A 9243-nucleotide genomic window follows, 5' to 3' on the forward strand; every position below is an offset into this window, starting at 1 on the left:
GATCAATCGAATTATCATGATGATTTAGAATTTTTAAGATATTTTAAGTTGTCAGATAGATATAATATTTTTATTATTAATAATTTGATAATCGTTTGATTTTTCTGAATTTAACAATAAATATTTGGTATCTATGTAATTTACTTGATTTTCTTGAGAATAATATGACATGGAGTTGGATTATTTCTTTGGTTTGGTATATTTAATATAGATAAAGTATCATTCATATGTTCCAGAATCGATTTAATTAATAATCGCATCGATATCTTGGATTTTCACATGTCATCATGAACGATAACAATGTGTGGACAGGTTTCTGTTCTCAGGAGATGAAAAACGCGAACGATTATTCGTTATCGTTCAGAAAACATTAGCATATGTTTCCTGGTCTTAGGATTGATATTTATAAAAAAGAATTAAAAATTCTCAAATATTTTTAAAAATCCTCATAGATTGAAAATTTATTAACAATCGAGTAACTTACTTTCCAATTGCAATTGCAATTGGAAAGAGTCATTTATTATAATCTTTTGAAAATAATAAACACATAACATACAACTTTAAACTTATATTTTAAAAAATTACAAAATTTCTTTCCACTAACAAATGAAACAATTAAACTGTTATTAATATATTAAACTCTTTTTACCACATACTTTTGACATCTCAAATCTTTGAATTCAACCAAAACATTATCATCATCATTATCAATTTTCTAATTGAAAAGTTATTTTTCCATTTTAAAATTATATATTTTAAAACATGATATATCAGTGAAATAATTCATTATAATTCGCACCGTTGAAATTACTGATCAAAAAAAAAAAAAAAAAATTAAAAAATTCAAAATTCAAGAAAGTTTCGAAAGATCGATAAAAAATGGCGCCTGGAGGAAAACATCGCGGATCCCTACGCATGGAGCAACCCTAGTCTGGTACAAGGGATCAACATGAGCTTAACGGCAGGCGCCAATATACCTAGCTACCCTTTCTCCCCTCACCCCCTCACATACCACGACCAAGCCGTCAAGCTGTGGTATTAAACGGGGCATGCGTGAGGTCCACGGTGGTTGGTCACGTGTACGTTTCCAACCACCCTCTATCCTCGCCACCCCCTGGCCGACTGTGTGCGTACATTCTTACGATTTCTAAGGAAGTGTTGCCTTCGCGATATCGCGCCACGGGACAATTAAATTAAATAGGGAATGTATGGAGATATTAACTGTGGGGGTGGTAATCATGATTCTACGGGGATGAAAGTGGAATTTTTTCGAGACTTTTCTTTGGACGTTATTTATTTTCCTTGAGAGAGAATTTGGACGATGAATTTATGTCTATTTTGGAATATTCAATCATTTGACAATAATTATTAAGGAAACGTTACTAGGAAAGACGAATATGGAGATTTTTATAGTTCTTTTTATTATTAGATGGAGTTGAAAATAAAATTCGTATTTTTCGTGGAAATATTCGGGAACGATGATAATTTTTGAAATGTTCAAAATTATTTATTGAAATTGAAAAATATCTGGGACAAGAAGAAGGGATACAATTTGATTTATTTATTGAAATAATTTTGATTTGAGGAATATTAAAATTATTTCTTATTGCAAATTGAGAAAAGAAATTTAAATATTGTTCCTTTCCTATTTTCTTAACAAATACAAAGAAGATTTCGAAGAAGAAGGAATATTTAAAGATGGAAATTGAATTCTTTATGAGAATTTCACGTTTTGTTTTCCTAAGTTGTTTTGTTAGAATATCGAATTTCTGACAGTCGATAAAAATACCAAAATTTCAAATTTCTTCTAAAAAAAGAAAAAAATGAAAAAAATACTACTAATGCTTTATAAAACTTCAAAATTATAACTATAAAATCTTAATTACGATCTTCCTCGGATATTTTTCTGCTTTTTAAAAGAATCTACGCGTGCAAAATTTTTCCATCGGGAGTTACGTTTCCGATCGAATTCGTGAATATTCTGAAACGAATTCACAGATAATATCGAGATGGCGGATAATAAAAAATTCCTACGGAGTCGATCTATTTGCAATCCTTTCAAGAAATGAATTAAATCCAAAGGAAGGGATATTTCAAACGATCCGCGATTAATTCCGCCGGAAAACGGTCGATTTTCTTCCATCATTAATTCCCCCCTTTTTTCGAAACGTTTATTCGCGATTAATATTTCATGTTTAATATTTCCTCGAATATTTTTATTCCTATTTAAATATGAATTCCGCCTGTTTTTCCCCCCTCTATTATCTATGGATCCGTTAAATTTCGATACGTGGATCGAAACGCAATTAACGGGTGCAATTTTAGATGTGAAGAACACGTGGAATGTCGTTCAATTAAAAATAAATAATGACTGTGAAAAAAATGTCATCGTTGTATAAAATTGTCACTCGTAATGTGTGTTTCGCATGTTACAAATTGTTATTATATTATGAAAGATTGGAAATGAAACGCAAGTGTGTTAAAAAGAGGAAAAAAAACAGGAAAACGAGAAAAAAATTCTGGTTTTATAATCATAGAAATTGATATAAATGTCTTCGTTCGAAATATAAAGGAAAATAAAGAAGATATATTGTTTCTTTTTAAAAGAAATCTTCAAGATTATCGTATATTCTTTTTTCTTTAATCTCATCTTATTATTATCATTTTTCTTTGTTGGATGAAATTGAAACAATTTTGATCATTTAAAAAAGAAAATAGAATTATTTTAAAACTTAAATTTATAAAAAAAAAAAAATAGTTTTAGAAAAAGAAAAAACTAATAAAAATCTATTACAATCGTTTCAAAAATTTTTTGAACTACATAATATATAAAACTTTGACAAGTACGTACCAATTACAAAAGTGATTACGTATCCTATATGTTATTTATAATTAATCGTCGTAAAAATTAAAGAGCAAGTATTTTCAAAATTTATTTTTTTTATATTTGGTGAAATCTGTTCCCTTTTTTAATTTTACCAAGAAACGCGTTATTTGCACAACGCTAAAGCATCGAATAAACTGCGAGACATATCCTGGTTATTTAGAACGCGACATTATACGGTAGAGGGAGAAGCTTTTTTCATCCCTTCGAGTATTCTGTAAGATTTAATTAAAAATCGAGAAAATTGAAGCACAAAAGACACGTCAAATTTTTCGCCGCGCATTTGTTTCAAATTTATAGAGAAACATAGAAAATTTATTTTTTTTTTTTTTTTTGAAACGTATGCAGAATTGAAATATATAAATACAATTTTAAATACGTAAATTGAAGACACAATTACATTGAAAAATAATAGAGTTTTAAATAATTGTGAAATGATTGATTTTCAAATACATTGATAATTGCTATAGAAAATTTTTCATGATAATTAAATTCATATCTAAAAAAAATAATATGAAATATATCCTTATTAAAAAAATAAAAATTATATTCAAAATCTCCTTATTTAAAAATTGTTATCTTTTAGAGAAAAAAAATAAGTAAAACAAGAAAACATAAAATAATTCAAGTTTCAAAATTAAAATCAAAATCATCGAATACTTAAAGCCATATAATAGCCATTCTTTCGCTTTCTTTTTTCTCTATCTTTCAACTTTCTTACCTTTTCGATTTTCCATAAAAAAAAAAAAAAATATGCTCGAGACTAAGTAGTATTAGTATTGCATAATGGCGAAAAACGGTCCACCGTTCTCGGTTCTCTGTTCATGCTTGGCCTCTAAGCTGTGCTGTAGCATTGTATAAAGCGCAAGCCTCGTCCTGTAGTAGGAGCCTCCCTGCTCCTCCTCACCGCACTATTGACGGGAGTTTTAATAAAAGTACCCCCACCAGGAAAGCTAAACGTCGCAGTGGAAGGACCCGGTGAACGCAGAGCTAAGAAGATATTGGGTAAAGCAAAGATCGTAAGGACACTTATAGACATCAGGGCCCGGGCGAAATTTCGGAGCAGATTGAGACCACTGCCGTCACCACCCCCATACCGACTAGGATAATCGTAATTTTCTCTCTTAAAGGTAATGCTGGGAACGTTGGACGAATATCCGAGGCGAACCGTTGCGTGGATCGACCATGTGTTGGATTTTGTTTTATGAAGATTGATGTGTTATCGTTGGATTTTTTGATTCATCTAAAAAAAAGTTATTGTTTAGTGTAACGAATTTCAATGTTAGATTGAATTCTTGAATAATTTACTATGGATTGTTTGATTGAAGATACACATGTGTTGATGATGGTATTGAGGTGTTAATCTTCCAGATTCTGATTTTAAATAATAGTACTTTCTTGAGAGTGAATTTTTGGATCAAGTGTTTTTTATTCATTTGGTGGTTTTTTTTATCAAAGGTGAATTTGATTGAAAGGTTTGAGTTAGATCTTTGTTAACGTTACTTGTTTTCAGATTCACCTGCAAATTAAAGTTTAATTATTAGTATAATGTTCTTGTTCAGATTAAAGATACATATCATGCTTGATTGAAATGCTTTTTATTGAAATTTGATTGATACACTTTTGTATATTGAAATATAAAATGAATAAGATCTTCCTTCTGATCTGATACAGTGTACATTGCTGTAGAAATTTGAAACCTGAAATTAAAAATTTAAATATTAGCATAATTATTCTATTCTTAAAATAAAAAATTAATAAAATCTTGTATTATTTCACAAATATACTTATAACTTCTTTCTCCATTCCACTCCGACTATTTCCCTCTCTTCCTACCATTCCCAATTTTTTTTCCAGTTTTTCCCATTTTCAACTTTTTCAAATTGCACGAATCGTTCAACCAACACAAGATTCATCGAGTGATCGATACATCCAGTCGCGATGGCGGCCGAAGAGTGGCCGGCCGGTATTAGATCACGAGCGAGCGGGTATTGCTCAACGATTTGAGAAACGCAAATAGAAGTAACAGAGGGATTAAAACAGTTTGTGGTCAAACACAGAGAGGCTGTGAATAGCAGAAACGATGGATCCTTCTTGTTGCACAGGATCCACGGGAACGAGACTCGACTTTCTATGGGATCGACGAGGCGTCATAATAGTCCCGGGGTGTGTATTCAAAGGACGATCTTGCCACCTTGTATTCTGTGGCATTAGACCGTGATCTAGAGGCCGATTCACGGATCGAAAATTAGTTTTGAACTGATGGAAGGAAGTCTCGTTGATTCCCAACGAACCGACTTCTTTTTTCGCGATGAATAATCTTAAATACTACCCTCCTTATTTTTTTTTTATTCTCCAAGATTTGAAATTAATATCTTTCATCACTTAGAAAATTTGCAAGCAAAAGTAATCGATAATTTAACTTATTTATTTCTAAGAAATTTCAACATCGCTCACAAATTGCCCGATGTACATATAAATTTAAAATTTCTAATTTTAGACTTGCATTAGGGTTTAATTGAACGGTATGAAAAAGAGTATATCAAGCTCAAAGGGTTGATGAGCCATTGTTGCAAGAAGAATCGGAAACAAGAACAAACTAAACTGTCGTTAGATGGACAAATAAAAAAGAGAGTACGGTTCTGATTTGAATTAAAAAGGACGATTAATCGGAGATCAGTCGGGGATTATATTAGAGTGAACCTGTAGGAAGGAAAGAACAAACCGAAACACCTGTGATTAGTTTGCGGGCTTCGGAGGAACGGCACGGTTAATCGATAGTTAAGCAAACACGAGAACTTCGTGGCTAATAGTATGTCAAATCTAGCGAGGGTAATCGGTGAAGCCCCGTCAGCTGTGTCCACAACGATACTTTTCAGTCTTGCCTTTTAAACACCCCCAAAGCGTTTGATTTATTGACTCGTAGATACCGTGAGACGAACCTCCATCGACTTTCTTCATCATCCTCATTTGTCCACGTTGTTTAACTGCAATTTTTGAAAAGTGAAGCGAGTCAAGGTATCCTAATTTCCCAATTTTAATTTAATATAAAATAACTTTGGAACTTTATTTGCAGTTTAGCCTTTCTTTGTGGAATATCATTTTGGAAAAGTGAAAGAAGAATCATATCTTACTTTTTATGAGTTTGAAAATATAATATGATTCTTAGAGAAAATTCAAAATATAGAAAGAATATTAAAATATTGAATGCAATTTTTCTAATGAAATTTATCACTATATATGATATTAATGAAATGATGTTCATACCAATATTCTTCTTGAAAATCTCATTCTAAACATCTGCAACGACAATATAAAATTTATTCACCCTCCTGAATTAAATACTTAATAACAATTATATAACCACATTTCACTTAATTTACCATACATCTCCTCGTACAATTTCCAATTAAAAAAATGTACATAATAAAGAATTTCAAAAAATCTTTTACCATCTTTTACAAGTGAACAGAATATTCACAGATTGACGACAGGTCCCAGTTCCACTATCTTCAATTAATTTTCCATTATCCTGAAAATAAAATAAAATTAATTGAACGAGTCCAGTGAATTATTCAATGAAAAAAAAAAGAAAAAATTACAGAAAATAAATATTAAACAAATCCATTAGAAACCCTGCCAAATTCCATCCCATCGAATGTTCGATTAATTTTCGATTATCCCGAGAATAAAATTGGTCGTCATATAATCCCGGATCGGGAAAGGGAGAATAATATGGACAAACCTGTAGTTTGAGAACCGCCATGGGATAGATTGTACGCGCATGTCAGCGTTGCAGGGGTGGAATACGAAGAGTACTCGAGGGCGGAGCCGTTGGAAGCGTAGCCTCATGGCTACGTGTGCGTTCTCTCCTCTTCCACCTCGAACGATAACCTTTAACCTTTAACCCCCGGTCGGCCGTTAAGTTCGGCTCAACTTTCAGATTTCGAGCAAAGTTCACTCGGCTTGAAGGTTTCGCGGATTAACAAACGCCCTCCTCGAAGGCGTTTACGTTCATCGCGCGCTGTGTCCCGTTCCAAAGGGGGGAGGGACGATAGAAAATGGACATTGTTCTTTGGTAGGTGAATCTTTTGATCAGGGTTTAATAATAGCGACGCGTGGAAGATGTTTGGGATTGTACGAAGGATAGGAGAAGGGTTTGAGAACTCTGGAGATGCAATGGTAGAAAGATCTGAGTAAATGAGGAAAAGGTATGAGATCTAAAGTTGGTTATTATTTAGTTTATTATTTAGTAGATGAATAAAAGAATTTTTTTCGACAAGCTTTGTAACGAGTGGATTGTACGTGGATGTTGTTGCGTCAAGTGGATGGAAAATGGTAAAGATGAAGGGAAACGATATTGATGAGAATGGATATATTTTGGTAGATGCAGAATGCAGAAGCGTAGGATGTCGTGTTATGTGGATAAAGGGATGAGGAATGTATGATTAGAAGAAAATATCTCTTTCTTTTTTCTGTGTAATTAGACTTGATTGCCAAGTACCTTTTGTTAAATTCAAGATGATTATGAGTTACACAACTATAAAAATACAACTAAATAAAAAAGGAAATACCTTATTTAATACTACTAGAACTGCAATTCAAAAAAAAAAAAAATGCTTCTCTTACCACCTGTACAGAAGCAAATGGAAACAGATTGAAAACTCCTATAAACCTAAACCAAATAACAAATTGGCGATAACTGAATCTAAACGCAAAGGCAAACACGCATCTCGATGCGATAACATCTACAGATCCACCGGCCGATAAACCGATCAAACTGCATAATGCGATTTAAACGTCACCCTAACGAGATCAAGCCACCCCCAATCTCTCTCTCTCTCTCTCTCTCTCTCTCTCTCGTTGCGAAGGGTGCGGAACGATTAATCCGTGACTTTTCGTCCGTGATATCCTTGCCTCCACGGGAAAGCGGGACGAGGTTGGCCAGCTGTCGGCTGGGACAACGGCTGCACGTACAATATCACCCGTGGCTTTTGGGGGGCTCCAAGATGACGGCCCTCTTCCGTCGTGTTACGCCGGTTTAGGGGCGCGTCCGAGTCTCTCTCCTCCTGGCGTCAGCTTGCGAAGAAACGGACGGGCTGACCATGGAAAAACTGTCCCCCCTTCCAGGAGGGTTATTGATGTATCCGGGGGATGGAAAAAGCTTGGAAAGAGAGTTTCCTTCCCGCGGGATGGAAAAATTCGCGCGTTGCGTTTCGTTTGATTCGATTCGATATGGAATATTGAGATGAGCGAAGAAATGGTGTAGCCATCCTTGTTTCGAAGGAATTGATCCTTGATTCCTTGGAGAAGTTTGTTGGGATGTTTTACGAGGGGATGTCGTATATCGGTGTGGAGGATACATGCGATCTCGTGAAATCAAAATTATCCAATTCTTGAGGATTTTTGTATTATTATTATTATTATTATTATTGGAAATGGATGATTTTAAATTTGATTTTGGTAAATATTGAATTTGAGAATTTTGTAGGATTTGATGCCTTGGAAAATTCATTTATAATGAAACGTGTGAATTAATTCTTAATTGATCTTGTATATATATATTTAAATTTACTGAAAATCATCAGAATTATATTTTCAAAATAAATAAAATCTTACGTTTACTCGAGCAATGTATTCGCCGGCAATTTAATTTTAATATTCGTATAAAGTAATGATTGATTTTCAAAATCGATGAAAAAGATAATGAAATGAGAAATCTTTCAATAATTGTTAATGCGGTCGTGTTGGATCACATATTTTTTTTTTTTTTTTTATTTTAATTTACGAACTTATATCGCTAAATTTACATAAAATATACTTAATCGATACAACTGCGCATAATATATACTCGTGATACCGAGAAAAATATATTGCACGGACGCTACGTGCACGTATACATAAATCCTCTGACGTTTTATATATCTTTATTTTTACTTTTAGTGCACGAGACATCTTTGTGACTGCAGTAGAGAACATCGTAAATCGCACATCCTTTAAAACAAAGCGGAACGATGCATTCCCTATACGTTCGCGTGTATACGAAACTTCTTCCATTTCTTAACAAGCCAATAGATACTCGATGAAAAAGAAATCCTCGAGATGGAAGAAAAAATATTTCCCTCGACGTTCCATCCCCCCTCCCCTCAATATATTTACATTCTCTTTCTTAAAACGAATCGCACCATCATCGAATTCAAAATAGTCATCACTTCTGAACGGCGAATACAACGATGCACACGGACACACTCACACCCCTCTTTTTAAATATATCTCTCGCACAAGTTACACCATTCATTTTGTAACAAATATATCTGTATATGTATGTATATGTATATATATATATATATATATATATA

The sequence above is a fragment of the Apis laboriosa genome, unplaced genomic scaffold (assembly GCF_014066325.1).
Source record: "Apis laboriosa isolate Shangri-la unplaced genomic scaffold, ASM1406632v1 scaffold204_cov149, whole genome shotgun sequence".
NCBI classification, from domain to species: Eukaryota; Metazoa; Arthropoda; class Insecta; order Hymenoptera; family Apidae; genus Apis; species Apis laboriosa.